The sequence below is a fragment of the Antennarius striatus genome, chromosome 22, assembly GCF_040054535.1.
Source record: "Antennarius striatus isolate MH-2024 chromosome 22, ASM4005453v1, whole genome shotgun sequence".
Classification (NCBI taxonomy): domain Eukaryota; kingdom Metazoa; phylum Chordata; class Actinopteri; order Lophiiformes; family Antennariidae; genus Antennarius; species Antennarius striatus.
Window position 1 is genome coordinate 14942242 of NC_090797.1, and position 15143 is coordinate 14957384.

The following is a 15143-nucleotide window of genomic DNA, read 5'->3' on the forward strand; positions in this document are numbered from 1 at the left end:
AAAAGATTTTGCTTCAAGACTAAAACAAGCATTGATCTCATAAAAAGTTGCCTCAAAAAGGTTTGTGACCCCTGTTCTAAAAGTTCCTTCATGCAGGAGAAACGTCTCCTTGCTCTGGTCATGATGAAGTGATGGTGTTACCGGTGTTACCAGTGAGCAGCTCACGTCCCACTGTCTGCTTCTCCACACCAGCAGCGGGAGCCCCCGAAGCTTCTGCACATGTCCGTTCGCCTCCACCTTTCAATGCACTGGGAAGGAAACAGGAGGTGACCGCACAAATACATTGATCTCACAAACCGACAGCAACAACCAGAAGAACGAGCATCTCTGATCTAAAGCGTGTCGCGGTCCACGCCCACCCGTGTCTTCACCAGAATCCGGTCGGCTGAGTGGGAGGCGCGACACACAGACGAGCGGCAGCATCATCCCAGATGAGCGCGGCAGCATCCAGCCCCTGGTGACCGCCGCCTCCATCATGACATCGGGGGAGTTCGTCCAGAGCTGCTGGAGCGCACGTTCATGCGTGGCACGCTCTACAAGGCGCTCTGCTTCCTGCTCCTCATCCTCCAGGGCGGCGTCCACGACTTCTACCTCATCATCTTCACCGACCTGTACTGGTGCTCGTGGATCACCGCGGATTTGGTGGTCATCTCCAGCTGGAGCATTTTCTTCATGAAGAACGCACGCAGCAAGCAGGAGCGCGCCTGCGGCTTCCACCAGAAAAGCTCCATCTTCAGCTGCACCCTGGGAGAGTTCACCTATGCCTACCTGGCCTGGCTCATCTACGTCATGCAAAAGGCTGCAAATTAAATTAGAAAACAGTGTGATTGATTTGTGAAACGTCTAACGACTGTTTCTGGTGACATCACATTAGAACACAGTCAGCTGGACTTCCTCCAGGTTGGTTGAAGACGCTTCACCTCTCGTCTGAGAGTCCTCTTCAGTTCTGATGACTTCCTCCAGTTACTCCTGTTGGAGCAGAAACCTGAGACCACCTTTCACGTTCAAATGTGGGGGCAGCTCGCATGAAGGTGGGCGGGACAACGGCCCACCTGAGTGGGAATGACTCCTAACGACCCTCATTGTGTTGGGGGTTTGTGGGGGCGAGTTCCTACCCCAGCAGGACTATAAGTGTCTGGACTCAGTAGCAGTGAGTCACAACTGAAGGAGTCCTGACGTGGATGACTGAGACCTGCAGACATGTCTTCAACCAGCCTGAAGTAAGTTCTCCTCATTCTGCTTTGCTCTTCTTGACCTGCCTTTACCTGGAGGACTCCACACACTTTACTCTGACTCAGTGCTTTAGTTTGGAGTCATGGTCCTCTTTTGGAACAGATGGGTTAGCAGTTAGCAGTAGCATCTTCACACTGTTAGTACTGACTCTATTGTTGTGTTATTGCTGGAAGATTTTTAGAGTAATCTTTCTCATCCCAGCACTGTCTCCTGTGCTCATGGATATGTTTGGTCCTGACTTCTTATAACTAAATGATATGAGAACCAAGACGAGGAGCACTGGGCACAGAATTTAAGGTGAAGCGGGGAAAGGTTTCTAAAATGTTCTCACCATTAATTAAAAATCCCAAAATGCTTTGTGTTCATACTGACCCTGACACCAGTGGTGTGGAGCAGCAGTTTCAGATCTATGTAGCTCTTTTAGGCTCTTTTGGTAAAACGGTTGATGTTTTTTTCCCTGTTCTGTTTGTATGTAGGGAGGGTAATGGGTTTCCGTCCCCTTACCTTTTGTTTATATGTGAGGGGTGGGGGGAATACAGTGGGTTTCTATCACCCAACTTTCTGTTGATATGTGTGGGGGACTAATGGGTTTCTATCTCCCAACCTTCCTGTTATAACATGGTAACTTGTGTGTCCTCAGGTTTGAACACTACAAACTACCCAAAAGCGAGGAGCGGCCGACCCCCCAGACACTGATGCCTCCCCCCACTTCCCTGCTGGACCCATCAGACCTGGATCCCAGTGGGTCAACACCCGGCTCATGGGTTCAAGACTGGTTCAACGCGGCCGATTTTGTTTCAGGACAGCCGTACTGTGGACGGGGTGAGTGATCCGCGTGGTGTGTTGGGGAGAAGCACTAGATCCCACCTACGTCCTCTTGTGAGGAGACTTAGGGCTGCGGATATTTTCTTAGGTGGGGGTTGGGCTGTTGTTCATTTTGGTATTTGGTAAAACTGTTGTTTTGTTCACCCATTGACAAGCAAGTGGACAGCAGTGAACTTGTGTCATCTGAGATTACAAACAGTTGAAGGAAACTGTAGTCCGATCAGGTTGTAGGCGTGTGGGCACCATGGTGACAGTATTTTGATGTTTTGATGTTGTGGGTCGTCTGCAGCTGATCCTGAGAACAAGGAGCTGAGGAAGCAGCTTTGCTTCTATGCCGCTATTGGAAAGTGCCGCTATGGAATCAACTGTGCCTATCTCCATGGCGACGTTTGTAACATGTGTGAGCTCCAGGTGCTCCACCCCACCGACATCAGTCAGCGCTCAGAGCACACCAAGGTAACGACCTGCTCACACACTACACGAGCTGTCACACACACTCCTTTGACATGGTGGTAACATACACACACTTCCTGCACCTGTCCACAGGCGTGCATGGAGGCCCACGAGAAGGACATGGAGCTCTCGTTCGCCATCCAGCGCAGCGAGTACATGATGTGTCGTATGTGCATTGAAGTGGTGTTGGAGAAGGCCAACCCCAGTGAGCGGCGCTTCGGCATCCTGGTCAACTGCAGCCACTGCTACTGCCTGCAGTGCATCAGGACGTGGAGGAGGGCCATGTGCGATATCACCAAGTGAGTCGTCAGTGTGTGATGGGTAGTGGGGGGGGGCGTTGAAATTTGTGTTTCACCTTTGTATACTAATGAGGGTCATTAGTATACAAAGGTGAAACTTGTATTTCAACGACCCCCCTTTGACACCCCCAACAATTGTTGAGGGGCCAGACGGGTTTCAACGACGGTCGTCTGAATGTGCATAGCCCTGACCACACCCCACAGGGTAAATAAGCTGGACAACACCAGCCACCTTCAGAACTGAACAAGTCTCTTGGATGAGAGATGAAACGTCTTCAAGAACTTTCTTAACGTCCAGTGGATCGACTTTAACAGCTTTGGATAACAAATATTTATTCAACTTTCTTCTTCATGAAAGCATCAAAAATGTTACCTAAATATATTTCAGAGGTACTTTGAATGAGGTTGTAGCGATAAGTGTTCCATCACATTGATTAATCGTCTGTAAACCAACCAGAAACATTTTTTAATTCACGTTTTCTCACCAAACATCTCCTGAGACTGTTTTTAATCTCCTTCAGAGGAGCTTCTTCCTGAACGTTCCCTGTTTCAGATGGTAAAACCATTTTTCTACTTATTTCCAGTTGCTGCCCCAAGTGTGGAATAACATCCAACTTTGTCATCCCGAGTGAGTTCTGGGTGGAAGATGAGGACGACAAGCAGAAGCTCATCCAGAAATACAAGGACGGCATGCGGTAAGTGAGCCGGGCTAGAAAAGGGTAAGGGGTGGGGCTACACTAGTGGGTGGGGCTATGACAGTAGATCTGTAGGAGAACATCTGGGCTGTGGAGTGGGCGGTGTTGTCTGATGTGTCTGAATCCCTGACAGTCTTCTCGGTCTCCTTCAGGAACAAGCCGTGTCGGTACTTTGATGAGGGGCGTGGCACATGTCCCTTTGGCACCATCTGCTTCTATAAACACGCCTTTCCTGGTGGACGACTGTTGGAGGCCCAGCCCCCGCGCCGACAGCCTGGATCCAATGTCAGGAACAGGGTAAGGGGCCACCAGTCCACTGGTTCTGTTGAAGGTCTGCCAAGAACAGCAGCATCTCCACAGCAGCGCCCTCTGCTGGCTGAGTGGAAGCACTGATCAGTGGAAACCATCGTTTGGAGACATTTGGAGTCTGATTTTTGCAAACTTGCATCACTGGATGAAGGCTGATGTGTTTGTGTGTGTGTGTGTGTGTGTGTGTGTGTGTGTGTGTGTGTGTGTGTGTGTGTGTGTGTGTGTGTGTGTGTGTGTGTGTGTGTGTGTCCAGCAGAACTCCAGGACTCCGCTGTGGAACATCTTTGAGGAGCAGGAGAGCACAGACTCCTTCAACAACGATGAGGAGGAGATGGTGCCGTTCGAGCTGAGGGAGATGCTTCTGAGGCTGCTGGACGAAGACGAGGTCCTGGCAGGCCATCAATAAATGAACTTATGAAATATAAATGAAGAAAAAAAGTCCCACAAGCCATTGTGCTCATGCTAAACATTACCTTGACATCTATTGTTAGTCTTTCTGGTGTGTTTCATGGAGGAGGTATAATTCTAAAATAACAAAAATAAGTCAATATAATATTTAACAAATTAACTTTTTTCAAATATTGCAAATAAAAACCCCCACAATTTTCTTTGTGGGTTTTGGTGTGACTTGTTTATCACTGACAGCTGTTAGCACTTCCTGTTAGCCTGACGATCACTCTGACATTTACTGTCAAACTGTAAGGTTTTACTCCTGAAGGCTGGATCTTCAGTTTTCTTTATTAAAGCTGCTCATAGCCATTATTTTGTACTGATGTGTCCTCCCTTCATCACCTTCATCCAAGTGTCCCGTGTGTGTGTGTGTGTGTGTGTGTGTGTGTGTGTGTGTGTTTCATTAATGGTTAAGAGCCTGTTGGATCACAAGCTGTCTGTCAAAGTGGGTGAACGGATGGATGGATGAGAGACGGATGTCCTTGTGTCACAGACAGCTGTTGAGATACTTCTTGTCGCTAGCATGAACAGCTAGCCTTAGCCTCCCTCCAGTGAAGGTGAGGTCTAGAATGTGGTGGCGCCCTCTAGTGGCATAAAAACAGCTTTGAACCCCCGACCCCTGATGTCTTAGTCCTGGCTGTTGCTTCATTAGCTCATCGTCCCACTGACAGACACTCGTCTTCATCCTCCACTCTACATACTCCTCCTCCTCACCCTCCTCTGGCTCCGCCTCCTGAGTCAGACTCAACCAACTTTTATTTATATAGCTCTTAATCACATCAAGAGACATTTCAAAGCCCTTTAATAGACAGAAAAACCCAACAGAACCCTCCAGAGCAAACATAAGCCACAGCAACAGGACTCATTGGACCGCTAGCTGCTCAGGTCGCTAACAGCAGCTAGCAGCTGTCTGCTGTGGTGATGAGTACTGATTCACTGTGACATGTGACCAATAGCGATGTTTAAATGGAGGTGGCCCCACCCTGTCCAGGATCAGGAGGACCACGTGTTCACGTTAAACTGATGTTCAGGTGACGGTCCACTCGTGTCACCGGGTCGACACCAGAAGACCACCTCCTGATCCTCACGCCACACACACACACACACACACACACACACACACACACACACACACACACACACACACACACACACACACACACACACACACACACACACACACACACACACACACACACACACACTTCAGCTGTAGCACCACAGACGGGTGTGACTTTTATTATCTAATGTTTGTACGTTGTTTCCTGGATCAGGTCAGAGCAGCCGACACACAGTCACTCCCTCCTGTGTAACTCCCTCTTGTGTAACTTCTTCCTATGTCGCTCCTCCTTTGTCACTCCCTCCTGTGTAACTCCCTCTTGTGTAACTCCTTCCTATGTCGCTCCTCCTTTGTCACTCCCTCCTGTGTAACTCCCTCTTGTGTAACTCCTTCCTATGTCGCTCCTCCTTTGTCACTCCCTCCTGTGTAACTCCCTCTTGTGTAACTCCTTCCTATGTCGCTCCTCCTTTGTCACTCCCTCCTGTGTCCACCAACGTCCGTAGGTCTCACGATGAAAGGACCAATGAGACGGTCAGAAGGTTGGTGCGGTCAGAAGGAACCCTCTCAGGTCCAGCTTCATCACCTCTGAGCTCCTCATGACGTTGCTGCGCTCACGTGACGTCTGGAGGTTCTAAACCAGAGGTCACCAACGCTGTTCCTGCGAGCGACCGTGCGCCCCCGAGCACCCCTTGTGGCGCCCGCGAGGCGTGGTCTAAAAATATTAACATTAATTAACACATTAATGATATCGCAACTTAATTATTCAGCATTCTAAAATGATATTTTATTAAGTTAAAACATTCAAATAAAATACTTGATATCAAACTCGCCTCTCTCCAAGTCGAAGGTCATTCGTGTGTCTACGCCTGACACACTGACCAGGTGATATGAGGAGTTAGCCTGCTTGTGCTTTTGCCCAAAAACCATGGAAGAAAACACAAAAGGACATCATATTTTCAGAGTGACTGGAAAGAAGATTTCTTTTTTTACGTCATTCAAAGAGAAATGTTTGTGTCTTTTTTGTGGGATGACTGTTGCAGTACCAAAGCGGCACAAAGTGGAGAGGCATTTGCAAACATGCCACAAAAACATGACTGTGAACTACCCACCCAGCAGCACTTTATGTACTGAGAAAGTCAGTGGGTTAAAGGCAGCTTCAGACAAACAACAGACTTTTTTCAAGAAGCAAGAAGAAAAAATCCCAGAAAACAATCGAAGCTTCGTCTAGAGCTGCCCGTTTTTTGATAAAGAACAAGAAACCGTTTTCAGATGGTGAGGTTTTTAAAGAAGCTATGATGCTTGTCGCTAAATAATGATTCAAAGATGAGAAACATGGTCGTGATGTCATCTCCGATGTCCAGCTTGGAGCAAGTACGATGGCTAGACGAGTGTCGTCTTTGTCTGCGATTTTAACAGAGCAGCTGGAGGCATCGCTGCTGGAGGACCCAGAGTAGATACTTGACCTCTCATTTTTAATGGGTTAATTGAATATTGTGTTGTATTGTATGAAATGGAAGGCGAATTTGTGAATGTGATAAATAGGGATTGTGTAAAATGAATGGAGCGAATGGTCAGGAACAGAGTGTGATGTTTGAAAGGCTTAAGCAAAAGGTAAAACTAGTTTAGATAGGGTTAAACTGGTAGAACCACTGACTGCTCAGAACAGCTACCGTATTTATTCGAGTATAACGTGCACACGTGTATAACGCGCATCCCTAATTTTCGATTAAAAAATCGGTATAAAATTTTGTTTCACTTTTTCTCGGCTCAGACAAAGCATTGTAAGTGCCAAACATTGTTAAACACATGCGTCCATGATAAAAATCATTATTGACAACGTAAACTATGAACACAATACCGAAATAAAATTAACAATATTTACAGGCATTTAAAATCCTTCAAACTCCGATTCATCATCAGATACACCAGCAATGCTTACCGGTAACTCACGTTTCAGTGTGGCCGAGGCGAGGAAAGGAAATGAAGAGACAAGGCGTAGCTAAGAAAATGCTAATCAATAATCAAATATCATACGTCACAGCGGATACACAGCGTCACAGGGGGCGGCAGTGGCTCAGCGGTAGAGCGGACGTCTTGGGACCAGACAGCGCCCAGCCATCCGCCGTTCGATTCCCGCTCCAGCCAGACATCTTCGGAGTGTGAGCTGACAGTTGGAGGTGTCAGCTCACCTCCCAGCCACTGCCGAGGCGCCCTTGAGCAAGGCGCCGTCCCCCCCACAAGCTGCTCATTGGGGCGCACCCCCGAAGCTGCGACCCGTCCCTCCACCTCCCTGTACTCGTCATTAACTGCATGCCTACAGGCCCCTAGTGTGTGTTGTGTTCAGGGGCCTGTATACAATGTTTGTGTGTGTGTGCTGACTAACACATATATATATGCATGTACAAAAAACTGGAGAGGAAAATATAATTTCCCCATTGTGTGGACTATTAAAGGTGGATTATTATTATTATAATAAGAATTCTCGGAAATGACACCATCCGACAAGGTCTGCTGATGACGCATTTGATTATTGAATACCATTTCCTTAGATACGCCTCGCCTCTGCAAGAGTGATGCGCATGAGCCATCATGAATTACCGGTATTTATTTTAGATCGCCCACGCAAATGATTTGGATACTGTTACTAAAAATCGACCATGTACGTTTTGTGGGTCGAGAGATGTGGTTGCATTCAATGTTTTGCGATTTTGGTCAGCGATATCTTCGACAAATAAGTCATTGCGCAAATAATACTGTATACTAATACATCTAAGCGTGTCACCCCAGCCCTTGTTTATAACGCGCACCCAAACTTTGAGTTCTTTTTTAGGTAGAAAATTTTGCGCGTTATACTCGAATAAATACGGTACATCTGTGGAGACAGTGGTTCACAAAATGATGGCCGCCGAGTGAAGATCAGATACCTGGGGTAAAATGGTATGCAAGCTTGCCAAAATAAAGATTAACTAAATTCCAGCCAAATACCCAAATTAAACAGTTGACAGATTGAACAAATGGTCTGTAAATCTGACTGAAGGTCTGACGAGACCATTTTCTGATCCCAGAACAGCGTGTTTATATGTCTCCTGTTTATTTAGTGTGAATGCCTTCAAGCCTTCAACACCATCCAGCCCCAGCTCCTGCAGGATAAACTGACCTCCATGGCTGTGGACCCCTACCTCGTGAGCTGGATTACGGACTACCTAACGGACAGACCCCAGTACGTCCGTATGGGGGACTGTTTGTCTTCTATGGTGACCAGCAGCACGGGGGCGCCACAGGGGACCGTTCTATCCCCCATTCTCTTCACCCTCTACACATCAGACTTCAAGCACAACTCGGATACATGCCACATACAGAAGTACTCCGATGACACCGCGATAGTGGCATGTATCCGGGAGGGTGATGAGGGGGGGTACAGGGCATTGGTGGCTGACTTCGTGGAGTGGTGCCAACAGAACCAGCTCCAGCTCAACGTCTCCAAGACAAAGGAGATGGTTCTGGATTTCCGGCGGGCACCTCCCTCTCCACAGCCGGTGATCATCAAAGGCAGTGAGGTGGAGGTGGTAGAAAACTATCAGTACCTGGGACTGCAGCTAGACAGCAGACTGGACTGGTCACTCAACTCCAACTGTGTGTACAAGAAGGGGCAGAGCAGGATGTACTTCCTAAGGAGGCTGGCCTCCTTCAACATCTGTCCTAAGCTCCTTTTCATGTTCTATCAGTCCGTAGTCTCCAGTGTGCTGTCATACGCCATTGTGTGTTGGGGTGGGGGGGCCAGGAAAAGAGATATGGACCGTCTGAACAGACTCATCCGCAGAGTGGGCTCAGTGGTCGGGCTGAGCCTGGACTCTGTGGATATGCTTCTGGAGAGCAGGACCATGTCTAAAATTAAGGCTATCATGAACAACACCAGCCCCCCCCTACACACCACCTTCTCCCAGCAGAGAAGCCTTATAGTTATATAGTTATAGTATATAGTTATAGTTTAGTATATAAGTCCTGTTAGTGCTGCATGTGTCTGTCTGTTAGTGTAGTGTATGTCTTGTGGTATGTCCTGTGATGTCAGTGTTTCCTTTTCTCCTGGTGTTTATCCAGTATTATTTGTTATGTAATGCCTGAGCAGTGGATATATGCAATTTCCTCCGGGATTAATAAAGTATCTATCTATCTATCTATCTATCTATCTATCTATCTATCTATCTATCTATCTATCTATCTATCTATCTATCTATCTATCTATCTATCTATCTATCTATCTATCTATCCATCCATCCATCCATCCATCCATCCATCCATCCATCCATCCATCCATCCATCCATCCATCCATCCATCCATCCATCCATCCATCCATCCATCCATCCATCCATCCATCCATCCATCCATCCATCCATCCATCCATCCATCCATCCATCCATCTATGCTGTGTTGTCTAACTGATAGCTGTATTCTTGTACTTTCTTGTGTAACGTGTGCCGTATGACTGTACTTGTACTTAAAAGAGGTAACAAATTCCGCTGTAGCATTATTAAAGTATTCTTCATTAGTTAGTTAGTTATTCATTTATTTCAGACAAGGCAAGGAAAAACAAAACAAAAAACAAACAAAAAATCAACAACAAACAAAATAATTAAATAAGCAAATAATAAACAAAGATCATAACCCAACAATACAATTCTGCTTGAAAGGGAGTGGGAAGAAGAAAACTCATGTAATCCCACCCCAGTTCCTGATTCAGAGATCAACACACTGAGCTTCACTGTTACTTCGAGGATTCAAGGATAACCACACAATAATTGCATCACGATGGCGTCACCATGGGCAACAATGAAATTGTCACATTGCAATAGCAATTCGACACAACAATGTAAGGAAGGCACGATATACCAACAATGGTAATGTACAATATACCAACAATGGTAATGGACAAATGCCAACAGCAGTAATTAACAAATACCAACGATGGTAAAGAAGCACTGAGCACATGTTAACAAACAGAACAGCAGTTTGAGTTAAAGACCCTCATCTCTATACTTTGACCAGACTTGATGTTTATATAACAGTTTGAATTGATTAATACTTTGGCATTTCTTGTGTTGTGAGACCAGATTGTTCCAGAGTTTCACTCCGCACACAGACACACAAAAACGTTTATGCGTGGTTTGAGCTCTCGGCAATGAAAATATCCAGAACCTCTCAAGTGATGAGCCCTGACTGGAGTTATAAAGAATCGTTGGAGGTTTGGTGGTAATAATTTGTTGAATGTGTGTGATTGTTCCGGTGGTGGTCGGAGGGGCAGAGTGGCAGCCACGCCTCCGTCAGTCTGCCCCAGGGCAGCTGTGGCTACGTACGTAGTTTACCACCACCAAGTATGAATGAGGTGTGAATGAATAATGGATCCAATGTAAGTGACTTTGAGTGTCCAGACAAGAAAGCGCTATATAAATCTAATCCATCATTATTATTATTATTATTATTATTATTATTATATAAAACTATTGATGTATTATATGGTACAATATCATGAAATTTTAGCAACTTTGACTGCGTAAACAGGTTATGAGTATGTTCAAGAAAACCAACCTTGTGAATGTTCCACACTGCTCTTTTCTGTAGAATGATCAGAGGATTAATTGTGTTCTGATAAGTATTCCCCCAAACTTCAACACAATATGTAAAGTACGGGAGGACCAAGGTGCAGTATAAAGTACGGAGTGCATTTCCATCAAGGTATAGTTTTGCTTTATTTATAATTGAGAGGGTTTTGTATATTTTTGTTTTTATGTGTCTGACATGGGGTTCAGATCAATGAAGAGACCAACTGCATACTTTTTCTGCTCCAGTGGGGTGTGCTCTTGATACTCACACGTTTCCAGTTCTATTTGTTGATGCTGTAGGATCTTCTGTAACATGTCCATGTCCATATTGGTGCTTGGTGTAGTCTGTGTTCTTGGTGTGTTTGGCATTGTGATGATGAGGAGTCACAAGCTGCATCAATGTCGATACTGTTCAAGGTCTTCTATGCTCTTCACCAGCAAGACTTCTGCTGCCTCCGGTGACCCATTTAGTTTGATGAAGGTCTTACAGTTTGTTACCCAGGTTTGTTTAATCTCGCCTTGTTTTTGCAGTTGTCCTGCGATCCTTGTGATGTCAGCATTTTTCTTTGTCAAGTGCTCGTTTATGAATACATTTGTGCCCTTTAGCTTGCGCCCCTGTTTCAGCAGTGCCATTTTCTTTTTCCGATTAGTAAACCTTCTGATGTGCGCTGACGGTCTCTCGTTCTTTACTGGTAGTGGGCGACACGCCTCGATGTGCTCCCGGTCCAACTCTATCCCCTTGCTCTGGAGATAGGAAGCCACCTGTTGCTCCACCGATGGTGTCTCCTGCTCGCTGGGCTCCCCGCTGTCCGCGGCCACTGCACGAGCTTATGAGGGAGGCCTGATGTTGATGCCGGTGATGACCACATCATTGATGCGGGAGTATTGGTCCAGCTCATCCACTCACCGCTCGAGATCCACAATTCGCTTCTCCTTCTCCGCGTTCTGGAGGCATAGTAGTTTCACCTCCTCCAGGAGCCCCAGAAGCTGCTCCTGTTTTGTTCTGACCTCCTCCAGGAGCCCCAGAAGCTGCTCCTGTTGTGTTCTGACCTCCTCCAGGAGCCCCAGAAGCTTCTCCTGTTGTGTTCTGACCTCCTCCAGGAGCCCCAGAAGCTTCTCCTGTTGTGTTCTGACCTCCTCCAGGAGCCCCAGAAGCTGCTCCTGTTGTGTTCTGACCTCCTCCAGGAGCCCCAGAAGCTGCTCCTGTTGTGTTCTGACCTCCTCCAGGAGCCCCAGAAGCTTCTCCTGTTGTGTTCTGACCTCCTCCAGGAGCCCCAGAAGCTGCTCCTGTTGTGTTCTGACCTCCTCCAGGAGCCCCAGAAGCTGCTCCTGTTGTGTTCTGACCTCCTCCAGGAGCCCCAGAAGCTGCTCCTGTTGTGTTCTGACCTCCTCCAGGAGCCCCAGAAGCTGCTCCTGTTGTGTTCTGACCTCCTCCAGGAGCCCCAGAAGCTGCTCCTGTTGTGTTCTGACCGCAGTCACCGCTGCACAGAATATTGAGAGTTTTATCTCCCTGAACTCTTCTGGTGTCGGGCTTTTCCTTGGTGGGGGCATTCCGGTAGTTTGTGAACTAAAGCATCCAGTGGCAGGGGATGCTCCAGCCTGTTTGTCAGGGCGTTTGCGTTCCCTGGCTCAGGCTCCAGCTTGCAGCACCGACCGAGACAAACAACAAAAGTCCACAGCGAAACACCCGGAAAAAACAGTCAGGCACGGTCAGGACTGTATGTATAAAGAACAAGAATTATATTAAGAGTCCATTTACCACAAAAAAAACGTATTCAACGAGCAGCCACCTACAGCTACAACACTTCCTCTTCCTCTACAACACTTCCTCTTCCTCTACAACACTTCCTCTTATCTTGCCAGGGGGGCATCATTCAAGTCTTAAAACAGCTTTTGAGAAAAAAGTGAAATTGTAAAAAATATAAATATTTTTTAGAAATTTCAAATCAGCAGCTACATTAAATTATAAAATATACAAGATGATTTGAAATTCACTCGGGGTGTGATCCAAAACTGTTTCCTTTGAATTGTGTAGAAGCAGAACACATCCCCATGTCCTGACCGTGGTGTTCTGGTTGGCGAGGGACGGGCCCTCCTGTGGCAGCCGGAGCCCATTGACAAGAACAACAGTTTTACTAGAGGTAGGGAGGCATTTTATTTTGAAAACAAGGGTAACATTCCATTCCGGAACATGCCAACTCAAAGTAGAGAGGAACATTTCACCAGTGGGCCTTAAGCTCAAGAGAAATGTTAAAGCAAACACAAAATAAGCCATCAACCACAAAGGTAGCAGCTAGTCAACAAGCTCTGTGGCATATAAAAGAGGGAGTGTTAAAAACTGAAGAGGACGGAGAAACAGATGATGCACGTCAAACTTTATTTGAAATAAAAACAGCAATAATAGAGAGAGAGAGGGAAAGACAGAAGAGATAGAGAGAATGTTGTGATGTAGAGACTGAGAAAGGAACTAGAAGAAGTCAGACAAGGAAGAGAAGTGGAAGTTGTAAGTGAGAGAGAGAGAGGATATCAGCAATCCCTGTTGGAAGGTCATGAGAGTGATAGAAAGTTGATAAAGAAGACAGTGGAGGATGTTGAAGAAAGAGCAAAGTAGGGACAAAGGAGACAGAGATGTTGCCACTTCTATGAAAAATACCAAAATAAATTTACTGATTTAGAAACTGACTGACACGGCTGATGTAAAAAGACAACAGAATAAAAGTAAAAGAACAATTTTGGGGATGAGGAAAAAAAATACACCGTCGAAAAAAATTTAAACTTGCAAAAGCTCACCTGCAGAACAAGAAACTTGTCGGTGTGGTCCAATTACCTTGAACTCTAAAATAACTAAGATAACTTTAAGATAATTAATAATTTAAGACTTAAAGAATAAAAATGGCATTTCAAAAGTAGATACAGCAGCTCTTTTTAGAGTTTCAACAAACGCTAAAATAAATCTAATATTAACAGTCAGACCCAGTCCACTTAAACTGAATTAAACCATGTCACGACCCGGATTCGAACCGGGGTTGCTGCAGCCACAACACAGAGTACTAACCTCTATACGATCACAGCTGACGTGTGGAAAACGGAACCGGAATATTTGTGGGGTGAAAAAAATAAAAACAACGCGATCAGTTCATAAGCCTCCGGGGCCCTGCGTAAAGTCTTCTCCTGCGCATCCCAAAGATTCTCACCGGGGTTAAGGTCTGGGCTCCTTGGGGGCCAATCTGGGATCAAAAACGATGTCCCATGGTCCCTGAAGCCCTCTGTAAAGATATGAGCTGAATAAATCCTGATATAGTCGCCTTGGAATATGAGCGAGTCTTCAGGGAAGAAAAATCCATAGATGGACAGATGTGGTCATTCAGTAGGTCTGCAGATGACGTCATTTGATGGGTACATGACGTCGCTGCACCTCGAGTTGAACCTATCATAACACCGTCCCTCAGTGCGGGGACTTTTTTAGTCAATTTACATTAAAAGCTGCCGTGACCCGGATTCGAACCGGGGTTGCTGCGGCCACAACGCAGAGTACTAACCTCTATACGATCACGGCCGATGAAAAAACAAAACTGGAAAACAGTTAAAAAATCATTTTTGGGAGGGTGAGAGTAAAATACACACCACCAAGTAACACCGCAGCAACCACTTTGTTGTGGTTTCTGCAGCCACAACACAGAGTACTAACCACTATACAACCCCGGCTGACGAATAAAGAAGACAGAAACCCACGTGGATCTGGACCCATCAGACCACGTGACCACTGCTCCAGAGTCCAGTCTACACGTTCCAGAACAAACTGAAGACCCCCCTTTTTAGTTCAGCCTCCTTCAAGAGTGTTTTTCTTCAGAATAATCAGCTGTAAATTCACTTTGTTATCCTTGTTTTTTCAGCATTTTTTTTTTTAGCATGGAATGTAGCCGCAAGAGGGAACAAGCCAGTGTCTTATTGTGCCGGTCCCAAGCCCGGATAAATACAGAGGGTTGCGTCAGGAAGGGCATCCGGAGTAAATCTTTTTCCAAACCTAAGATGCAAATCAAACCTATGACTTCCATACAGAATCGGTCGAGGCCCGGGTTAACAACGACCGCCATCGGCGCTGTTGACCTACAGGGCGCCGGTGGAAATTGGATTACTGTTGGTCGAAGAAGGAGAGGAGGAAAGTGTGTTCGCATAATAAAGAGAAGAGGAGCGTCAAGAGAAAAGGACTGAGAGTAGGGA

At 46.2% G+C, this 15143-nt stretch overlaps 1 non-coding gene and 1 pseudogene across 1 annotated transcript; one reads left to right on the top strand and one right to left on the bottom strand.

Moving 5' to 3' along the window:
- The first annotated feature begins 519 nt into the window (after positions 1-519).
- LOC137589696 (probable E3 ubiquitin-protein ligase makorin-1) lies at positions 520-12419 on the top strand (annotated as a pseudogene).
- Positions 12420-14406: 1987 nt separating this feature from the next.
- Positions 14407-14478, bottom strand: trnah-gug (transfer RNA histidin (anticodon GUG)). The gene has a single exon. It is a non-coding gene; the product is annotated as a tRNA-His (tRNA).
- Positions 14479-15143: the final 665 nt, after the last annotated feature.